At 39.3% G+C, this 21,067-nt stretch overlaps 1 non-coding gene across 1 annotated transcript; it reads left to right on the top strand.

Annotated features, from left to right (window-relative positions):
• The first annotated feature begins 19,545 nt into the window (after positions 1-19,545).
• LOC141645629 (small nucleolar RNA R71) lies at positions 19,546-19,652 on the top strand. Its single transcript, XR_012545107.1, has one exon. It is a non-coding gene; the product is annotated as a small nucleolar RNA R71 (small nucleolar RNA).
• The last annotated feature ends 1,415 nt before the right edge of the window (positions 19,653-21,067 follow it).

Raw genomic sequence — 21,067 nt, forward strand, 5'->3', positions numbered from 1 at the left:
TTATGGAGATAAGTGCATGTATAGAGGAGTATGTCACTTTGCGGTAATGTGAAAGAGTTGGAGTGTTGGTTATTCTAAGAATTTTGTGGTATAGATTAGGTGGTGTGCCGGATGATTTGAGGCTTGAGAACTGTTAGAGAAACAGAGCCCTGGATATAGGCATGGTTGTAGGTGTTAAGGTTATAGGTGGTTATCGTTGACATCCGGTGGTGACGAGGATAATGAGAAGATATAGCTAAGGATTTAGTATTAGTGGGTTACGAGGACGTAACATTTATCTTAAGAGGAGTAGGATGAGACGAATAGAGTTTGATGGTTGTGCATGTTGTAGTATACTTGGAAGTTTGAGTCTCGGTGCAGAATAAAGGATGTAATTTTGTTGTGGTTGATTTTATTAAAGGTAATGGCAGTGTTTGTAGTGGTATGTTGATTATGGGTGTGAGTAAACTTCGATAGTGTTGACAGTTTAGGTGATGATGTTTATGAGTATGAGTAAACTTCGAGGACAAAGTTATTTTTAAGGGTGGTAAAATGTAACATTCCGTTTGGGGGTTGATCTCGCTTGGTGGATTGTCTTGATATTGGATTTGCCAGTGGATAATATGTTAGTGAGACGGAGTTAACGACATTTGTGGAGGTAGTATTATGTAGTTAGTGTCGAGAGTTATGCTATAGTTGATATGATATCGGGAGCCGCATTGTGGAGGTAGGCATAGTTGGCGGAGTTAGTGTTATGTGTACATGTTTTATATTTTGGGTTTGAACTTTGGGGACGAAGTTCATTTTTAAGGAGGGAAGACTGTAATACCTCAGATATTTGGGCTGTTGGGTACTCTATCGAGTAGGACTTAATCTGTCGAGTAAGTTAGTTTTGCATTCTGGAGTACGTTCTGCCTGATGGGTACTCGATCGAGTAGGTGCAACTCGATCGAGTAGAGGTTACTCGATCGAGTAAGTTAGTTACTCGATCGAGTAAGTCGCGTTTTACGAGTTTCCAGCCGGGTTTGATAGTAACGCGTGAAGAGCTATATAAAGTTATTGCGACTGTTCCTTTTTACCTTTTAATCTTATTCTCAAACTTTTAGCAAAATAAAACAACAACGCACTTTCTCTTCACTCATTGGTATCAAATCAAGGCTAGGGTTTATCGGATTTCTGAGTTCATCATACCGTTGTCATCCTCATCTTGTGGCTAAGATTCTTATATTATTTTTATGTCGGATAATTAATATTGCTCTAACCCTAATTTGGTGATTTGGGGGTTTTGGGTAGAAATCGGGTTATGATGTGTAATTGTTCATTATTGTTGTAGGTGACGATGTGCTACTTCTGTACATTTGTGTGATTGGCTGCAATTATAACATATTGCGAAGAGGTGGGGTTTCCCTGCTCAGTTATTGTATAAATATTATAAGACGGTTGTTTGATTGATTGACATGTTAATTGTATCGTTAATTGGTATTGACATTGTTTACATCTCTTTTGTGGTTGGTTGTTTTTGCATGTGGTTCGCGATGTGTGCCCTCGGCTGAGTGGAGTCACTTGTGGGAGTGGCTTCACGCCCTTGATTCGCCCCTTGTGGTTCCCGTCACAACGGGGATGTGCACATTAATGGATATGGGTTATTCGCTTGATGGAGAAGAGGGGGCTTAGGTGGAAAAGACTGCGGTCCCCCACTGGTGGTGTGGAATATCTGTTGCGATGGATATTCTGGCAGGGCAACACACTTTAGTGTGTAGTCATATGTTTGGTGATGTGACGGAGTTGGAGGATTGTGATTGTGATAATTTTTTTTTTTGGTAGAAGGTAAGTTCTCATTAAGCTCAAAACCAACTAACAAACTATGGACATTAATAATTAAGTGAAGCTTCTACATTATAGAAGCCAACCAGTTTGCATCTACATTTGCTACAATCTTACAATTAATCATTCTTAACTTGAGACACTGCTGAAGCTGTTGTACCACGATGCTCGGTATCAGTAAAATGCTCTCCAGTCTTGCTTGATTTTGTTGACGCCACACTTCATAATAAACTGCCATGACAGCAGCAAGGCAGATGCTTCTCTTCAAAGGACTCCATTTTATTCTCCCCACCCAGATTATCCCATTCACAGTAGGCTTAGGGATATGTAACCAATCACACACCTCTGACATAACCATTGAAACATACTGACATATGTGGAAAACATGGTCCATTGTTTCTTGACCAGCACTACAGAGGCAGCAGAGATCATCCTGGCAAATACCATTCTTGTATAGTTTAGCTTTGACATTCAGTGCATTCCTGAGTATTAACCAGGACATAAACTTACGCTTTGGCACAACCCAACTCGTCCAAATCAGCTTTGCCCATCCAACTTTATGTTCCTTATGTCGAATCCAATCATATCCCGATCTAACAGTGTAACCCTTCTTATCAGCAAGCCATGTACCAGCCACATACCCAGCTTTAAAGTCATCTCTAATTTTGCAGATAGTCTTCCAGTTCCAGCTCATATGAGTCTTAGGAACATGTCTATCCCAGCTGCTACCCTTGATATAAACTTGATGAACCCATTTGACCCACAAACTATATAGCTTGCTATATAACCACCATACTAGCTTCCCAACAGTAGCCCTATTCCAGTCAAGGATATATCTAAGGCCAAGTCCTCCCTCACTTTGTGGGGTACACACCTTCTCCCAGTTAACCATAGGGGCTCTAAGATAAACATTAGTACCATCCCACAGGTAATTTCGACATATACTGTCAATATTCTTCATCACACCTTTAGGAATCAAAAAGATATTTGCCCAATAGGTAAAGAGTGAAGTGAGGACAGATTTAACCAACACAAGCCTCCCAACATAGGAGAGCTTTCTAGCTCCAAAGGACCTGATTCTCTCAACAAGTTTTTCAATCAACACCTGGCATTCCTTTTTACCCAATCTACCAGCAGTGATAGGTACACTTAAGTACTTGAATGGAATCTGCCCTTCCACACAGCCTGAATGGCCAATAATATAGTCTCTAACCTTTCTCTGAACTCCAGAAAAATAAATATTAGACTTGTGTTTGTTCATTTGTAATCCAGAAGCTGCAGAAAAGGTGGCAAAAGATCTCAACAAAACCTCAACAGACTGTGTATCACCTTTTGAGAAAAGTAACAAGTCATTAGCAAACATAAGGTGCTGAAGTTTAAGTCTATTACAGAGGGAATGGAATTTGAAAGGTAGCACCTCAGTAGCAAAATTTAGGACCCTAGATAAATACTCCATTGCTATTGTAAATAACAAAGGAGAGAGAGGATCTCCTTGTCTCAGGCCTTGTTTCCCTTGAAAAAAACCAAAAGGCTCACCATTAAGCACCAGAGAGTATGAAGCAGTGGTCACACATTCCTGGATCATTGTAATAAAGTGTGAAGGAAAATTCAAAGCCCGCAGCATCTAAAAGAGGAAGGAACAGTTGACTGAATCATAAGCTTTTTTTAGGTATACTTTAATAAGACATCTAGGTGAAACTGATGTCCTATTGTACAACCTGATGATATCCTGGCAAACTAGAATATTTTCAATAATATTCCTCCCCTGAATAAAACCTCCTTGATTAGGACTAATAATATGAGGGAGGATCTCGACAAGTCTAGAGCAAAGTAATTTAGAAATAACCTTGTACAAGACATTACAACAAGAGATGGGCCTGAATTGAGTCACATTCTCAGGTAAAGGCACCTTAGGAATCAGAGAAACCAAAGTGTGATTCATTTGTTTAAGCATCTTTCCATGGGTAAAAAAATCAGAGATTGCCTTACAGATATCAGCTCCAATAATCTCCCAAGAGTCCTTAAAGAAAGCACTTGAGAAGCCATCAGGGCCACGGGCTTTATGATTTAGAATAGAAAATAAGGCATCCTTGATCTCATCATTAGACACTGGGCTCAACAGAATCTGCCAGTGTTCGGTAGTGCAAATAGGTCCCTTCTTAATCACAGCTGTATTGACTGGCCTTAGGTCAGCAGACTCACCCAACAGCTTTTGATAAAAGGTTAAGAAAGCCTGCTGGATGTCATTAGGATCAGTACAGCAATGCCCCTCCACATCAGCAATTTGAAGTACCTTATTCCTAGCTTGTCTGGACTTCATATAACTATGGAACATTTTAGTATTAGAGTCACCTTCAGCAAGCCAAACTGCTTTAGATTTTTGTACCAGGAAACTATTACAAGCAGCTTGCAACTCCTGATAATCTTTCAATGCTAATAACTCAATGTGAATCAGTGCAGAGTTTGTAGGGTCACTTCTCAATTGATTCTGCACATACTCAAGATGTTTCTAAGCCCTCACACAATTGTTCTTAACATCTCCAAATAATTCTCTATTTAATCCTTTCAAGGGATTCTTGAGCATCCTTAGCTTCTTTGCTATCTGAAACATAGGAGTACCAGAGATACACTTTCCCCAAATCTTCTGAACAGTTGGGAGGAACAGATCCACACCACTCCACATATTAAAATATTTAAAGCATTTTTTTTCTGATTTTTTAAAGACTGCCTCTGAATAATACAAGGAGTATGGTTAAAATACCCTTCAACATGAAAATGAGCATAATAGTCAGCTCTCTCATTAACCGACTCATGATTCACAAGGGCCCTATCCAACCTGCTGTATACTCTAGAAGCTGCCTCCTGCTTGTTGTTCCAAGTGAAATAAGAACCAGTTGCAGCAATGTCCACTAGATTACAACAGTCCACAAAATCCTGGAAGTCAGCTATTTCGTCATCAGTTGACTGTCCACCCAACCTTTCACAAGGAATAAGGACTGTATTAAAATCCCCACATACAATCCAAGGTCCATTAATAATACTCTTAAAGTAAGTAAGTCTATTCCATAAGCCTTTCCTTTCCTGGACATCATTCGAGGCATAAACCATGGTAAGATAAAAGGAGCCTCCAAAGTTTAAATCCTCCACTTTAACATGGATAAATTGTGCATTATATTCCTTGAAATGAATATGATACAAATGTGGCTTCCATAGTAGCCACGCCCTTCCCCCCTTATGCCACTGGGAGTTAGTAGAAATACACCACCGAGCACACAGATTGTCCCTGATCCTATTTAGAGACGAAGGCTTAACCTTCGTCTCAAGGAGGCCAAATAGTCCAATATCATGATGATGCAAAAACCATTTAACATAATTTTGTTTGCCTGGACTATTTAACCCCCTGACGTTCCAAAAGCCCATCATTGGGACCCACCCCCCTCAGGGGGCAGAATTACAGACCTCGTCCTAATCCCCACTCTAGGAGTTGCATTGTTTAAAGTTTTCAGAAAAGAATATTGACCAAAGAATGTAGAGTTGGATCCATGGTCTATCAATTCCTGTCTGCTTAATCTTATAATGGGTCTAGCAGGAGTATTAGGCCTATGAGATCCAGTACTCATCCCTTGCACAACAGGTGTCTTAGGCCTTTCCAAAGGAGTACTCTGTACCTTCTTAGGAACAGGCACAACAACTCTAGGAGTAACCACCTTAGGGGAAACAGACTTAGCCACAGCCACTTTAGTGCGAACTGGCTTGGTGGGCTGCACCTTAGGTTGCCACTTCTGAGTAATCCTTGGTTTAGGCTTCACCTTACTCTTAACCTTTTTACACATCTGTTCAGTATGTCCAATTCCACCACAATCCTTACAGAGGATAGGGTTCCACTCACTTTCCACCTTGAGAGTAACCACTTTCCCTTGTTCATCCAAAAAATTGACTGTAGTAGGCAAAGACTTCCCAAAGGGGACATCAATTAGTACCCTAGCATAAGCCAATATCGTAAGATCCTCTATTGGACCATCCCACCTAACATAATCCCCAATCAAACCAGATATGCGAGGTATACAGTTGCCCCAGAACTTCAAAGGTAAGTCAATCAGTCTAACCCACACAGGGACAACATCAACCAGCGCTTTTATGAGAGGTACAGTAGGAGACCAAGGACGCACAATTATTGGCTTATTCTCAAACAAATAATGACCATGATGCAAAGCAGAGTTCATATCTTTTTTCTTACGAAATCGCACTAGGAAAACCCCAAATGGCAAGAAATAGACTCTATCAACACCATACTCATCCCATGAACGATATATAAAATCCTCCACCACCTCCCATGGAGGACTAGCCCCCAGAATAAAGCATACACTAGAGTTCTGCCAGAAATCAAGTTCCTTCTTAACATCAGAAGCAGAAAATTGAAGCATACCTTCCGGTTCCCCATCAATAGTAGGCAGTTTTTCCTTACTCTTTCCATTCTTATGTATAGACCATCCCTCAGCTTCATCATCAGGTAAAAGGTCGTCCAAATCCAGCGGTTCAAGGTCTACCGGGTTTGAAACGATCTTAATAGAGGATGCAGGACCAACAACAGTGAAATCGAAAGGAGAAAATCGATTTTTATTCGTATTTTTATGATTTTTTGTTGCAGAAATTGATGAAGATTGCCTAGAATTTTTGAGCGCCGTCATTGCGTCAGAGCTAGGTTAAAACTTTCAGGTGTTTTTTTGTGAATTTTTGTGGATTTTTTCTAAGATTCCGTGCTAACACTTTCTCTCTCTATCACTAACCCATCTCATGTGTATTGTGATTGTGTAATTGTCTGTTGTATTGGCTTATTTTGTTTATGCAGTAACTGACCCCGTTTAAATGTTTTGAAAACTTTGGTGTGATCCATTCGGGGGTGGTAAGTTATTGTTTAGCAGGTATGCTTATGGATAGCTCGCGAGTCTCACCTGGGATGGAGTCTTCACGTAGTTTGATAGCTAGTCTTCCGCTGACAGTTGTTATAGTTTTGATATTTTTTTATGACAGTTGTACGTTTGGTTTTAGTTTATAAGTTGCACGCACTTTAAACAATTGAACTTTAAAGTATGTTTCATTATGGTCACTTTTGATGTACTGTACCTCGGGCAACCGAGATGGTAGCACTTTCATTTGCTAAGGTAGGCTTTGGTAAGACACTTTGGTAGATGGGGGTGTTACATACGGTATAGGAGTGTTTCTTATTTCTCATGAAGGCGAGCATACACCGATTTCTGTCAAACTCGACTTCGAGGTGACTAATAATTGTTGTGACTCGTATTTACGCACATTTACTCCTCTAACTAGCTTTGTTCCTACGCTTTATAGCATGAATTAGGGTCATTTCTTATCTTTAGCTTCCTATTATGCATATTCTATGAGGTTTTGTGCCCTTGGTAGGAGAGGAGTGCTAGCCTTGCTTAGACGGAGCAAAACGGAGCTAAATTGATCGCATCTAACAACCAAGCAAAAAGGAGGAGACCAATAAAAAATGCTAAAGTCAATAAAACAAGTAAATGGGCAATGATGAAGGACCCCCACGATTCCTAAAGGATCTCCACGAGTTAAGCGGCAGCCAAATGAAAGAAGAAGCAAAACTGCCCTTTAGGATATGCGTCCCAGAGCCAGGACGGGTGTCCCAATACTAAGGACGGGCGTCTCCAAGCTCAGCCCGAGCGCCCCTAAGCCAGGGCGGGCGTCCCATAGAGCAGGATGAGCGTCCATCTGAAGGAGGTCGAGCGTTCCATGCCAGAACTTGTAAGGCATTGGACTTCATTTAAGAGGCTTAATCGTCATTTAAGCCCTTAGTTAACCTAATACTTGTACTTAGTATAAATACTCCCTTGTAATAGAAGATTAGTTAGTAGAAAATTAGTAGATTAAACAAGTGATTTAGCTTAATTACACTTTAATCCTTCCTTAATTACTGTTCAAGAATTCTTAGATCTAGTTGGGTAATTGAAGATTATTTGGGTTTTTATTGTAGAATTGACAACTCTTCATCATCAATCAAGTTTTCTTCTATTATTCTTTCCTTTCCATTTGCTCATCTTAAGATTCGTACAATTTCTTTACTCTTACTTAAATTCTTGTTTATTGCTTTACTCTTCCATCATGTTTATACTTGTTAAGATGATTGACACCATTGTTAACATGTTTTCTATGATAATGAGTGAGTAGTTCGCTAACTAGGGTTAGTGGGGAATTTGGGGAGTTAATCATGGGGTATATCTATACTTAATAAGTTCATATGAATGTTTGCTTGTTGTAGTTTCAACTTATGCACATGTTGTACTTGATGAAATGCTTGATTGACAACCTTGCATGATTCTTTTATCCTTTCAACAAGACTTGTAAGACATAAACTAATTCAAGGCTTGTTAGACCATTCATATAGTTTAATAGGGAGAACCAAGTCGATGTAAGTGTTGTAAAGTTGTGACCAACTCGGGCCCGAGACCTAAGTCTCCCTAGGGATTGTAAGATATAAACTAACTTATTTATGTGATCTCATCATGATTCCCCTATGAACCCATGACACCCTAGTGTTTTAATCAATTGTTTACAAACTCTATTTGCTTACTTTGCTTTGATTTCATTTATTTACTCTTCCTTTTGTTAAGTAGTTTAAATTACAAATCTCAACCTTAACCCAAATTGTGACACTAAGACATAGCTTTTTACAACCGATAAGTCAATACAATACCCGTCCCTTGGGATCCGACCTCTACTTACCACTCTACTAAGAGTAGTTTATTGAGATTATAAATATTTTTTGAGAGAATAGACGACACCTCTCATCAAAATGGCGCCGTTGTCGGGGACGATGTTCAATTGAGTTGTTAGCATTTGATGTTTTTAGTTGTGTCTTTCTTAACCTTCGGGAAGTCAATCTCCTCAAGGTAGTTAATTGTTTTCTAGTTGTTTTATTTTTACATGTCTAGGAGATCATAAGGCGGTCTTTTGCCAATTAATCCCGAAATCGAGAGAACTTTGACAAATATTAGAAAAACCGTTAGAGGTACAACAACAATTGTGGGTATTAAAGAACTTTTGTACATTGGTATCATCCAAACGGATAGTGTTGGGTTTATCAACCCTTTTGCAAGACAAGGAGAGGAAAACCCAATTCCAAACCAACCACAAAATCAACCTACAATGCCTAAATTCTCATCTCACTCCGTACCGACCGAGGAGAACCTACCTAATGGTACTCCAACACCAACCCACTTGACCGGCAATTTCATTGCCAAATCCGCATTCATACAATTGGTCGAACGAAGTCAATTTGGAGGGATGCCTAGTGAGGATCCTCATCTACACATGGAGACTTTTTGTGACTATTGTGATGCAATTTCCCAAACGGGGGTTGATACCTGTCGTCTAGTACCAAAAATAAATACCTAAATCAACTAACAGAAGCTAGTGGAAGTAGGGTCGATCTCCACAGGGAGGCTATTATATCTATCCGCTAATCTATGTCCGTCAGGTAACAATTGGGTGTTTTGAATTGATTTCTAAATTGAAAGGAGATTAAAGCAAGAAAAAAGAGCAGTAAGAATAAGGAGAAATAAATGGTGTAATCAAATAAAGAGAAGTATGTTAGGAAGTCGGTTTACCATGGCAATTAATCAACTCAATCATGAATTGTTCAGACGATCTAATGTGAGAAGGGTAAGGGAAAGGTCCTTTCGGTCCGCTATACGCCATAGAGTACAACTAACTTAACTTTCATCCTCATTAGTGTAGTCTACTGTGCATAACAGGTCTGTTCATTCCAATCTTTCGATCTAGGTCTGAATTTAACCAATTTAACTAGTTTAGAAGCGTGCACTCAACTAAACGATTACAATTATATTGTCATAAAATAGTTCTCACAATTCAATCATCTAATAAATTTATAACTTCATTTATTCACTACCATGGCTCCCCTAATCCTAACATAGAGGGAATTAGCTACTCATACTATTGGTGAAATTAACAACAACGATATATGAATAAGCAAGAGACATAATATGACGAAGATGCAATAACATAAACTAATAAGAACAATAACAATAAGACAGAAATTAAGAGCAAAGATTAAGAGAAGGCAAAGATGAATTAAATTAAGAGTAAGAGTAAAGAGAGATTACAAGCTTGAGATCTCAAATTAAGAGCAATGTAACGTTAAAGGAGAAGATATATAGTTTCAGCAGTAATTAAAAGCCTAAAAACAGAATGATTAAGAGTAACCGAGTGTGTTTAAAACCTAATTACGTCTTACCTAATATAGAGAAGATATTTATTAAATAAACTAAAATACTAATTAAGATAATCACGGAATAGAAATCCCGTGTTAATTAACAATCCTCTCGATCGAGGGATTTGGGACTCCTCGATCGAGAACTATCCCAGTAATTCCTCTCGATCGAACAAATATGGTCTTCGATCGAGTAAACTCCAAAAGCATCATTTCGATCGAGTACAGTAGGGACTCGATTAAGCTTCCTTGACCACCAGAACCTCTCGATCGAATCAGAAAACCATTCGATCGAGGAGTTAGCCACTGAACCAGCATGACTTCTTCGTTTGGTTAGCTTCCAAATACTCCTTCACGCTTCCCGAGGCATAACATATTTGCTCAAAACCTTTCATCTCCATAAATGCATGCTAAAGGACTGGAAAAAGGTACGATTCCACTATTTTCGGGTCTATTCCTGCAATTAGGACAAACCAAACCAAAGTAACCTATTCGGGGCATTTTGCAATACAAAACTATCAGAATGACATGAGAATGCGTGCAATAAGAGGCCAAAAAGACTATATAAATTGCACGTATCAAATCTCCCCAAACCGAACCTTTACTCGTCCCCGAGTAAACTAAATGCAAACTAATGGAACGAAAAAGAAAACTCTAAGCTAGCTATATACACTTAAAAACCGTTTAATGTAAACAAAACTAACACTTATAGCTGAAAAAGTCAAGTGCAAACGAGTTGAATGATGTTTATAAATAAGCTGAACTGTCGACCTTGCAAGACCTTTAAAAATGGACTCTCACGGGTCACTCTTCCCTCTTAAAGCAAAGGGTAAGTATATAAATGTAAGAGAAGAAGAGAAATAGTCACTCACCTGAACTACGACCTACATAAACATGCTTGCAACTAAAATGATAGATGATCGGACCGTTTCGTGTTCACAATTAAAGGTGTGGTTGTTGGGCACGTCCGAATCAAAACACAATTTATAGCTTCACAAACAACTCTAAAATTAGTAAAGAGGCAAGTAAAGGTCGGATCCCAAGGGACGGGTAATGAAATGAGATTTCTATTGAAACTAGTGGTGTCTTAGGGATGTCACAAATTGGGTTGATGTAGAAGGTCACTAACTAAAATAGCAATGAAAACAATCAAGCAAGATGAATTAAAAGGAGTGTAAACAATTGATTAAAAAGCACTAGAGTGTCATGGGATCATAGGGGAATCATGGGAATTGATCATACAAACATGTTCTCAAATTATAAGCAAGCAATTATTGTTGTGATGGATTGAGTTGGGTTATATCTTACAATCCTAGGAAAGTTTGGGTCCCGGAGCCGAATCGATTAGATTGTATAACACCTACAAGTCGACTTAATCTTCCCTACTCAACAACATGCATGGTCTAATGAGACTCGAGTTGGGTTATGTCTTACAAGTCTCATTGAAAAGATAGGAGATGGTGGTAAATGCAAGGATTCATAGGCTTAGCATTTCATCAAATATAACATGTGCATGAGTTGAGATCAAAACAAGCAAGCAAATAAAACATGAAAGCATATTAATTTAAGCATGAATCATTCCCCATGTTGGTTTCCCCTAATCACCCATTAACCCTAGTTAAGAGACTACTCACTCATTATCATGTTGATCATGCTAGCAAGGTTGTCAATCATACCAACAAAATGAAACATGATGAATAAATGAAAGTAATTAACAATAATTAAAAAGGGATTAAGAGAATTATACCTACTAATGATTCCAATAAAAAAGCAACGATAAAAGAAGTACTTGATGCTTGATTGAGAGGTTGTCAATCTCCCAATAATAACCCAAATAATCTTCAATTACCCAAAATAAAGGATGAACAAAAGAGAGATTAAGGAAATAAAACTTGTATTAGAACTTGATTAATTGTTGATTACAAAACTAAAGAGAGATTTGATTGATATTAACTACTCTAAATATTGATAAGAAGAACATGCTCTTCTAATTAGACTAATGGGGTATTTATAGTGGAAATTAGGGGGATGCATTAGGGTTAACTAAGGGTTAAACTAGTAATTACACTTTTTAGATTGAGCAGGGAGGAGCCGGTATTTTCCGAAGGAAGGGCTTCTTTCTTTGTAGCTTGGAGAAGAGGAAATCGCGGCAGAGAGGAATCCGGGCGGATTAGGGTCGGGATGGGCGGATTACGCGATGGAACCCGAGCGGATTCAAGAGAATCCGGCGGATTGTGGTGATGGAATCCGAGCGTCTTGGTGGAAAACCGCACGGATTGTGCAGGTGGAGGACGGCCGGATTGTAGACAATCCGCACGGATTGTGCCTCAGCAAGGCTTCTTCTTCTTTTCTTCCCTTTTCTTCATAAATTCCTTGGGGATTTCCTTGGGGACTCAAGGATCCTTTCTCAACATTGCTCATCTACTATCATATGTACAAAGGCCTTCTAATCTTGTTTCTCCTTGATGCTTGGTCATTGAATTCGATCAATTTAGTCTCGTTTTGCCATGAAAATTCAAGATTCTTACTCCTTTCCTACCAAGGGATCAAAATCTTAAAGAATATGCAAAACAAAGAACTAAAGATAATAAATGACCCATTTATGCACTAAAAAGCATGGGAAAAAGGCTAATTCGGGGGCTAAATATGCGCTAATTATGGTCACATCAAATATCCCCAAACCGAACCTTTGCTCGTCCCGAGTAAAGAGGTGACAAAGACTAGGACCATTATTTAAACTAACCTAATAACATATCCGATATGAGACAATTAGCGGGTCTCACTCCGCCCCTTCAACTCAAAACAAGACAACCATGAGGTAGGATGCCTTCTTGCAAGGCAAGGTGGGTCTTGCCAAAATGGCGACACATCCAAACATTAAGCACACAAAATCAAATAATGGATGCATCTACAAAAGGAATAGCCACTTCCTCATCAAGTGGCAGAGGCACTAAAGAGGAACAAATTTAAGAGCATGTAATCCTTCACAAATACTAGTTCAACAAATTACTAAGGCTAAGAGGATGGCACTAAATCACCTCCAAATGGTGTTAAACTAGACTACTTTCGTCCTCAATTTCCAAATGCTTTCGTCAAGAGCGATCGGATGGTGGTGGAATGATGATCCCTATGATGCTAGTAGCATATGACATGACAAGTCTCGAATTCTCTACAAAAGTAAAGGTCATGGATCGTCCCAAGCTCGACAAAGTGGCTTGACAAAAAGGCTTTTTGGGAATGAAATGCTCAAATCTTTATACACAATGGTGGATATGACTAGTATTCAAAATTGTCCTCATTTCACTTTCACATTTCAAAAATTTAAGATGGGGTTTGTCCCTTCCGGGCTAGTGTCCTTTGCTTTCGCCAATCGCTTATTAGGCAACCGGTTAACTTCTAGACAATAGCTTTTCGGGGTGATAGTCACTCTGTCTCTGGGCGGCTTAATTCACAACCGTGTGGGGGCCCAATTCAATGGATCACGCACCAAAGCACATCGAAGTGGTACGCCTCCATCAAAACAATTTAAATTTCTCAACATTCAACAATTCATAACATTTGAGGTTTCCTTGGCATTAAATTACTTCCACATGACAAAATTCCTTGAAATGAGCACTTCAAGCTTATTGATAGAAAATATTTTTGGGTAGCCTTACCACAAGGTCAATCAAGGTCACCTAGACAAGTTAACCAAGTCCACATCGCATCACGGGGTTGGATAGGTGACTCACATGCAAACCCTTGACTAGGCCTTGGGTCATGGGTCAAAAGATACTAGTATGACACTATCTAGGGTGTTTTACAACCATTCTAGTAGGCAAAGTCTTAAGTTGAACAAGTATTTGTAATGGCTTAGTTGCTCTTGTCAATGTTCCTAATTAGGCGTTTTTCAAAACATTTCTAACATGCAACTACATGCCATGATGTAACTAATATAAACATCCTAATGCAAGTGATTCTATCAACTAATATGACATATAAACTAAATGCAAGTCCTAAGTTCACATTGTTATACCGCATCAATCAAAATAAAGCCACATAGTCATTAACATAAAGAGGAAAAAGGAGATTGGAAAGATCATACCATGCGGTCTTCAATATCCTCATGTCTCGGATGTGGCGTAGTCAATCAATGTGAACAAGGATAGAACAAACACAATATATACAAAACAATATATACAAGACTACAAAAGGAAATAAACATGTTTTTGGGTTTTTCAATTTTCAAATTTTTATGATTTTCGAACTTTTTCAATTTTTTGGATTTTTTGAATAAGAGTTAAATGTTAGAATTCCCATCCCCACACTAATATGGAAATTGTCCTCAATGGCCAAAATGGTGGAAATTATGCAAAGATGATGCATGATTTCTACACTAAATGCAATCTACACTAAGCTACACTACATGATGCATGGTTTTTGTTATGACGGAGAGGATAATTTAGATTACCTCCCGTTGTGCATGCATTAACTTCCCCAAACCGAGTGAGACACTATTGCTAATGTCCAAGGATGGGTGTAGTTCATGCACACACTATGCAATGCATGAAACTAATTTGTCATTTTGGATTTTGAAAATGGGAACAATAAAATGAGAACACCTCAATGGTACCGAGGTGTGAGTCCTCTATGGTGCTAGGACTACTCCAACAATGATCAAGAAAATAATTAAAACAAAGAGAGAAATAGACAAACCATGAGAGGGTAGGAGCCTCCAAGGCTTGCTAATCTTCCATCATATCATCACCATCATCACTTTCCTCATTAGAAGTGGTCTCAATGCCACTTCCCTCTTCATTTGCCTCTTCACCTTGATTATCATCTTGCTCACCATCCTTTTCTCCTTCTTCACTTGCTTCCTCATCAATGTTATCATCAACTTCTTCATTACCAACAACCTCATTGTCACCCGAAACGACCCTAGATGCACCCGGAAATAGGACTTCTCTATCCACCCAACTAGGCAAAGGACATGATGGATCAAGTAGTCCTTGCCTATCTAAGTGTAGGAGGGGTGGATATTGAGCGAAGTAAGCATTTTTCCGATCCTCAAAGGCTTGCTTGTGCATTGCTTGCATGAGAAGGGTCAAATAATCATTTCTAGCTTCAACTCCTTCCGGCTTGAATTCTTGATACTCAAAGGGGTTAGGTGGTATGACAATGGAAGAGGAGGGCATTTCAAGTTCACCTTTTTGTTGTTGAATAATATACTCGGCCTCTTTAGAAAGCGGAAGTAGATAATTGGTCCGGTGGACGCTTAGACGACAAATCTTTGAAGGCAAGGTGAACGATCTAGCTTCACTAGTGAGCCATCCATACTTGGTATCAAGAGGGTTATGGGCAACCCACTTGTACTTGTGTATCATAGTATGCAAATCAACAAGATGACCACCCTCCTTTGCTTTATACTTGTTATCCTTGTTGAAATTAGGATCAAAGTACTTAGCTAGGATAGTGACTAGGCCGCCATTGACAACAACGGTAGTGCCCTTCTTCCCACAATCAATGTTGAGCCATCTATCTACCAAAAGCCTCAAAGAGTTGAAAGGCTTGGTGTGTACTCTTCCAATGTTCAAAGCCGATTCAAGAAGAATAAAATCAAGTTTGGTGAAATGGTTGGTATCTTTCCTTGCAATAATGGTGTTTCCTATGACCTTGTGCCATACTCTTATGCCCGGATGGTGGACTAAAAGAGCACGACTCGCATGAAAGTCCTCAAATTTCCTCCCGGAAATTGCCTCCCAAAGAGGGTCGGGGTCATACTTTCCATAATTCTTAAAATAGCTCGGTTCATCACTAAGACCCAAAATTTCACCCAACTCTCTAAAGGAAATGCGTCTACTAACATTAGCTAGACGAAACTCGAGATTCTCCCTACTCTCAACTTTGGTGACTTTCAAAGAACTCAAAAATTTCCAAGGTAAGGGAGGGGTATATCAATTCTTTTGATTCAAACAATTTCTCTAACCCCATGGCTTTGAAAAAGGCTCTAGTTTGCTCAAGGACACCCAACTTTCCCAAGGTGTCTTCACAAATAAATTTGGTGGATTGAAGTGATTTCCTAGCAAACTTGGCAAAAGTATCTCTATGGGTTTTGGAAATAAAAGTTACCTCCGGATAATGCAAAAGTTGATCCATTTCCGGAGTAGAAGATGTTGTTGCTCCCATAGAAGGTTGTTGTTGTTGTTGTTGCACTTCCAAGTTTGGTGTTGCTACCACCATAGCGAATGCTTTCTTTGCTTGAAGAGCCTTTTGCCTTTGTGAAAGTGTCTTTGGTGCCTTTGTTGCCTTTGTTGCTCCCTTAGTCCTTGCCATTGATGATTTAACCAAGAAAAGAAAGAAAAATCTTCAATTTGTAGTGTACCCAAATCGATTTAAAGATGAAAGGCTTTGCCTTTATGAATTCAAAAATCGACTCAAAGGTTGAAGATTTTGTGCTTGGTTTTGATTTTTATTGAAAAAGGAGTGATTGATTTATTGTTAGAAGGATGATTTGATTTGATTTTGGTGAATGTAGTTGAGGGATTTTGTTTTTGTGATGGAGAGGATGAGGGTTTTGATGTTTTGAAGTAGTGTTATGAATGAATGAATGAATGAATGAATGAAGGTGGGAGGGATTTTATAAAGACCGAAAAATTCGAACTGCAGGGGCAATCCGTGCGGTTTCTGCCCAATACGGGCGGATTCTGCACTTTCTGGGTTTGATAAAACTCGCCTAAAGACGGGCGTATTCTAGAGAAGACGCTCGGATTTGCTTGATAAGGGACGGGCGGATTCTTCAGAAGACGGACGGATTTAAGTCCAGGAATATTTCTTGTTTTCCTCAGCAGAGAAGACGGTCGTCTTCTTTCCAAGACGGGCGGATTTTCAGAGACGGGCGGATTAATGTTCAGGACGCCCGGATTCTCTTACAGTCAAAAATCTTTCAAAATTTCAGCTTATAGGGACGTGCGTCTTCAACCCAGTACGCTCGGATTGCATGAAGACGGGCGGATTCTCTAGAATCCGCTCGGATTCTACCCCTTTGTACCCGGATTATGTTCCACCCGTGTACAATGCATATCCCTTATCAACCTTCTATTCTTCTTCATATCTCGTGTTCTTCATTGTGGGGGCGTTACTAAGGCATAGATAGCCTAGCAATTGTCATCCCCACACTAAGCTAAAGCACTACACATCAATTGAAATTATTAGTCCCTCCCTCACTTCTCTCAAACATGACAATTATCTTGATCAAAGTAAATAAAAATCCAAAGATGACAAAAATGAAATACAAGAATTGAAATGCGAGTTAGGAAGTTAGAAATATTTACAAATGGTGGTTTAGGGAGGACTCCACCAAACTCTCATTCTTGATGAGATGTCAAGGGGGCATGTTCAAGGTGTTGTTGATGTTGCTCAACACCTTGAAAAAGTAATCAAAAGCTTGTTCATTATCATGGTAGAGGTCTTCAATAGACCTTGGCCCTTGTTGTCGGTCTTGATCGATGACATTACCAATGTAGGGATTAAAAATCCCTTCAAATTCGTCGTCCTAAAGACCACAAACTTCATCAAGTTGATCATTGAAAATCTCTTGATTTGATGGAGACAACTCTCCCAAATTCTTCTCTTGGCCAATGAGGCCATTCTCTTCTTCTTTGATTGATTTTGATGAGCTTTGCAAGCTCTCCTTGTCATAATTCACTTGTTCTTTGAATGGAGCATCAATTTTCTTCTTCCATTGGAGTTCCGATTTCTTCCTTTCATCCTTTCGGCTATAATGATCAATCATGAAACATGGTTCATGCAAACGAGGAGCTCTCATAGTCTTGTCAAGATTAAAGGTTATGCTTTCATCTCCCACTTCTAGAGTGAGCTCACCATGTTTCACATCAATCACCGCACCCGCGGTGTGTAGGAAAGGTCTTCCTAGAATGATTGGAATGTTGAAATCTTCCTCCATATCAACAATGACAAAGTCCACCGGGATGAAAAACTTCCCAATTCGCACGGGGACATCTTCCCATATCCCTAATGGTGTCTTCGTCGATCTATCGGCCATTTGGAGTGTGATGTTGGTGCATTTAAGCTCTCCCATCCCCAATCTTTTACTCACCGAGTACGGCATGACACTCACACTAGCCCCTAGATCACATAAGGCTTTGTTGATCGTTGTGTCGCCAATGGTACACGGTATTGAGAAGCTTCCCGGATCCTTTAGTTTTGGAGGTGAACTCCCTTGAAGTATTGCACTACTCACCTTAGTGAAGGCGATAGTCTCAAGTTTCCGGATCGACTTCTTCTTTGTGAGGATATCTTTCATGTATTTCGCATAGGCCGGCACGTGATTGATTAATTCCGTGAAAGGAATTGAGACTTCCAAATTCTTCACAATTTCCATGAACTTTCCAAGTTGATCAACAAATTTGTGCTTGGCTTGACGACTTGGAAAAAGAAGTCTAATCACAATGGGCTCCTTCTCCTTGACCTTGTCTTCATTTTTCTTTGAACTTTCTTCTTTTGATGATTCTCCATCTTTGGAGTTTTGCACCATTTCTTCCTTATCACTAGCTTCCACAACTTCATCCTCAACTTGCTTCTTTGGTGCTTCATACCTTGTCCCACTTCTCAAGTGAATGGCACTAACCGTTTCATGTCTTGGGGGATTACTTTGAGGTGGTAATTGCCCCTTTTGTCTTTGTGAGCTTGAAGATGCTAGTTGAGTCAATTGGGTTTCCAACATCTTGGTGTGAGCTAGGATGTTGTTGATGGTTGTTTCCTTTGCTTGGCTATCTTTTTGCATTTGAGTGAAAAATTCTTGTTGATTCTTTTGCATTTGGAGGACCGCTTTTTGGACATCAAAACCTTGGTCATTTTGGTGATTGTATGGATTTTGATTTTGGTAACCTTGGTTTTGATTGTAAAAGGGTCTTTGATTTTGGTTTCTCATGGGTGGTGGAGTGTATGTTGTTTGAGGGTTTTGAACATTTTGGCTTTTGTATGAGAGATTTGGATGGAATTTGGTGTTTTCATTGTAATAGTTGGAATAAGGGGTACCACTCTTGTATGCTTGGAAAGCATTTACTTGTTCATTTGTTCCCCTACATTCACTTTGGTCATGTCCCAAAGTTCCACAATTCTCACATATCCCACTTGGGATTGATGAGGATGCCGACATGGCATTAACATGATGCTTTGGTGATTTTGAGACTTCTTCAAGTCTAGCCATAGCTTTTTCAAACTTCAAATTGATTGTGTCAATATGAGCACTAAGTTGAGCACCCAATTGAGTAACGGAGTCCACTTCATGCTTTCCTCCTCTAGTAGCCTTGCGAGGTCTACTATATTGTGAGTTATGGACCGCCATTTCCTAAATATTGTTCCATGTTTGATTGTCATCAACTTCGGTGAACATTCCATTTGATCCCATGTTGAGAATGTTCCTTGAATCCTCATATAAACCATTCCAAAATTGTTGTACCAAAAACCATTCGCTAAGTCCATGGTGAGGACATGAGCGACAAATTCCCTTGAACCGCTCCCAAGCTTCATACAAAGATTCTTCATCCCTTTGCTTAAAACTCGTAATTTGAGCTCTTAGCATGTTAGTCTTTTCCGGTGGGTAGAATTTTTTGTAGAAAGCTAGAGCCAACTTCTTCTAAGAATCTATTCCGAGAGTGGCCTTGTCAAGGCCCTTCAACCATTGTTTCGCGGTACCGATTAGAGAAAAAGGAAATAAGACCCATCTAATTTGGTCTTGAGTCACACCGGTTTGAGAGATTGCATCACAATAGTCGCAAAAGGTTTCCATATGAGAATGAGGGTCTTCACTAGGCATCCCCCCAAATTGGCTCCTTTCGACTAATTGTATAAAGGCGGATTTGGCAATAAAATTTCCGGTTAGATGTTGTGGTGTAGGAGTACTGATGTGAACATTATTTGCGCACATTTAGTCCCCTAATTGAGCCTATTTTGCATACTATTATAACATTCTATGGCCATTTTATCCGTCAAAACCTTCCTATTTGCTTTTCTATCGCATTTCATGTGTTTTGTAGAAAAGGAGATAATAAGGCGGAAATTCCCGCCTTTCGCGCACATTTGGAAGCTACTTGACGATAATAGACGGACTAGTATGAAGAGGAAGCAAAGACTAAAGACCAATCTCGCAAGAATAAAATGGAAATGAGCAAAAAGGGAAGAAAAGAAGAAGAACCACTGCTGAAGAACAATCCGAGCGGATTGTCTCAAATCCGCCCGTCTCCACTAAACAATCCGAGCGTCCTGCTCAGAATCCGCTCGGATTCATCCACCCGAATCCGCCCGGATTCTTTGAATCCGCTCGGATTCCTTTGCCAGATTCCGTCCGTCCCGACTCCAATACGCACGGATTTCTTTTCAGCACGATTTCGTCTTCTCCAAGCTACGAAAAGAGAAGCCCTTCTCTCAGAAAATACCGGCTCCTCCCTGCTCTAAACTCAAAAGTGTAATTACTAGTTTAGCCCTTAAGTTAACCCTAATGCATCCCACCTAATTTCCACTATAAATATCCCATCTTTGTAATTAATCAAGGGTGAAGTTTTTAGGGTAGAAAATCCTTCTTTAGATTAGATTAGGAGTAGATTAGAATAGATTACTCTTTAATCTTTCCACAAATTACACATTAATCTCTCTTTAATTATTGTTCAAGTTTATTATTCAAGTTTATTATTAGGTAATTGAAGATTATTGGGTTATTATTGGGAGATTGACAACCTTCCATCAATCAATCAAGTTTCTTCTATTATTCTTGCTTTATTGTTTGGATCATCTTAAGTTGGTATAATTCCTTTACTCTTTAATCTTTATTTTTCATTTCTTCATTCTATTATCATGTTTATACTTGTTGTGATGATTGACACCATTAATGACATGTTTCCCATAATAATGAGTGAGTAGTCTCTTGCTAGGATTAGTGGGTAATTAGGGGAAACCAACATGGGATTGATTCATGCTTAATCTAATATGTTCACATGATTA

Source organism: Silene latifolia, chromosome 2 (genome assembly GCF_048544455.1).
Source record: "Silene latifolia isolate original U9 population chromosome 2, ASM4854445v1, whole genome shotgun sequence".
NCBI lineage: Eukaryota > Viridiplantae > Streptophyta > Magnoliopsida > Caryophyllales > Caryophyllaceae > Silene > Silene latifolia.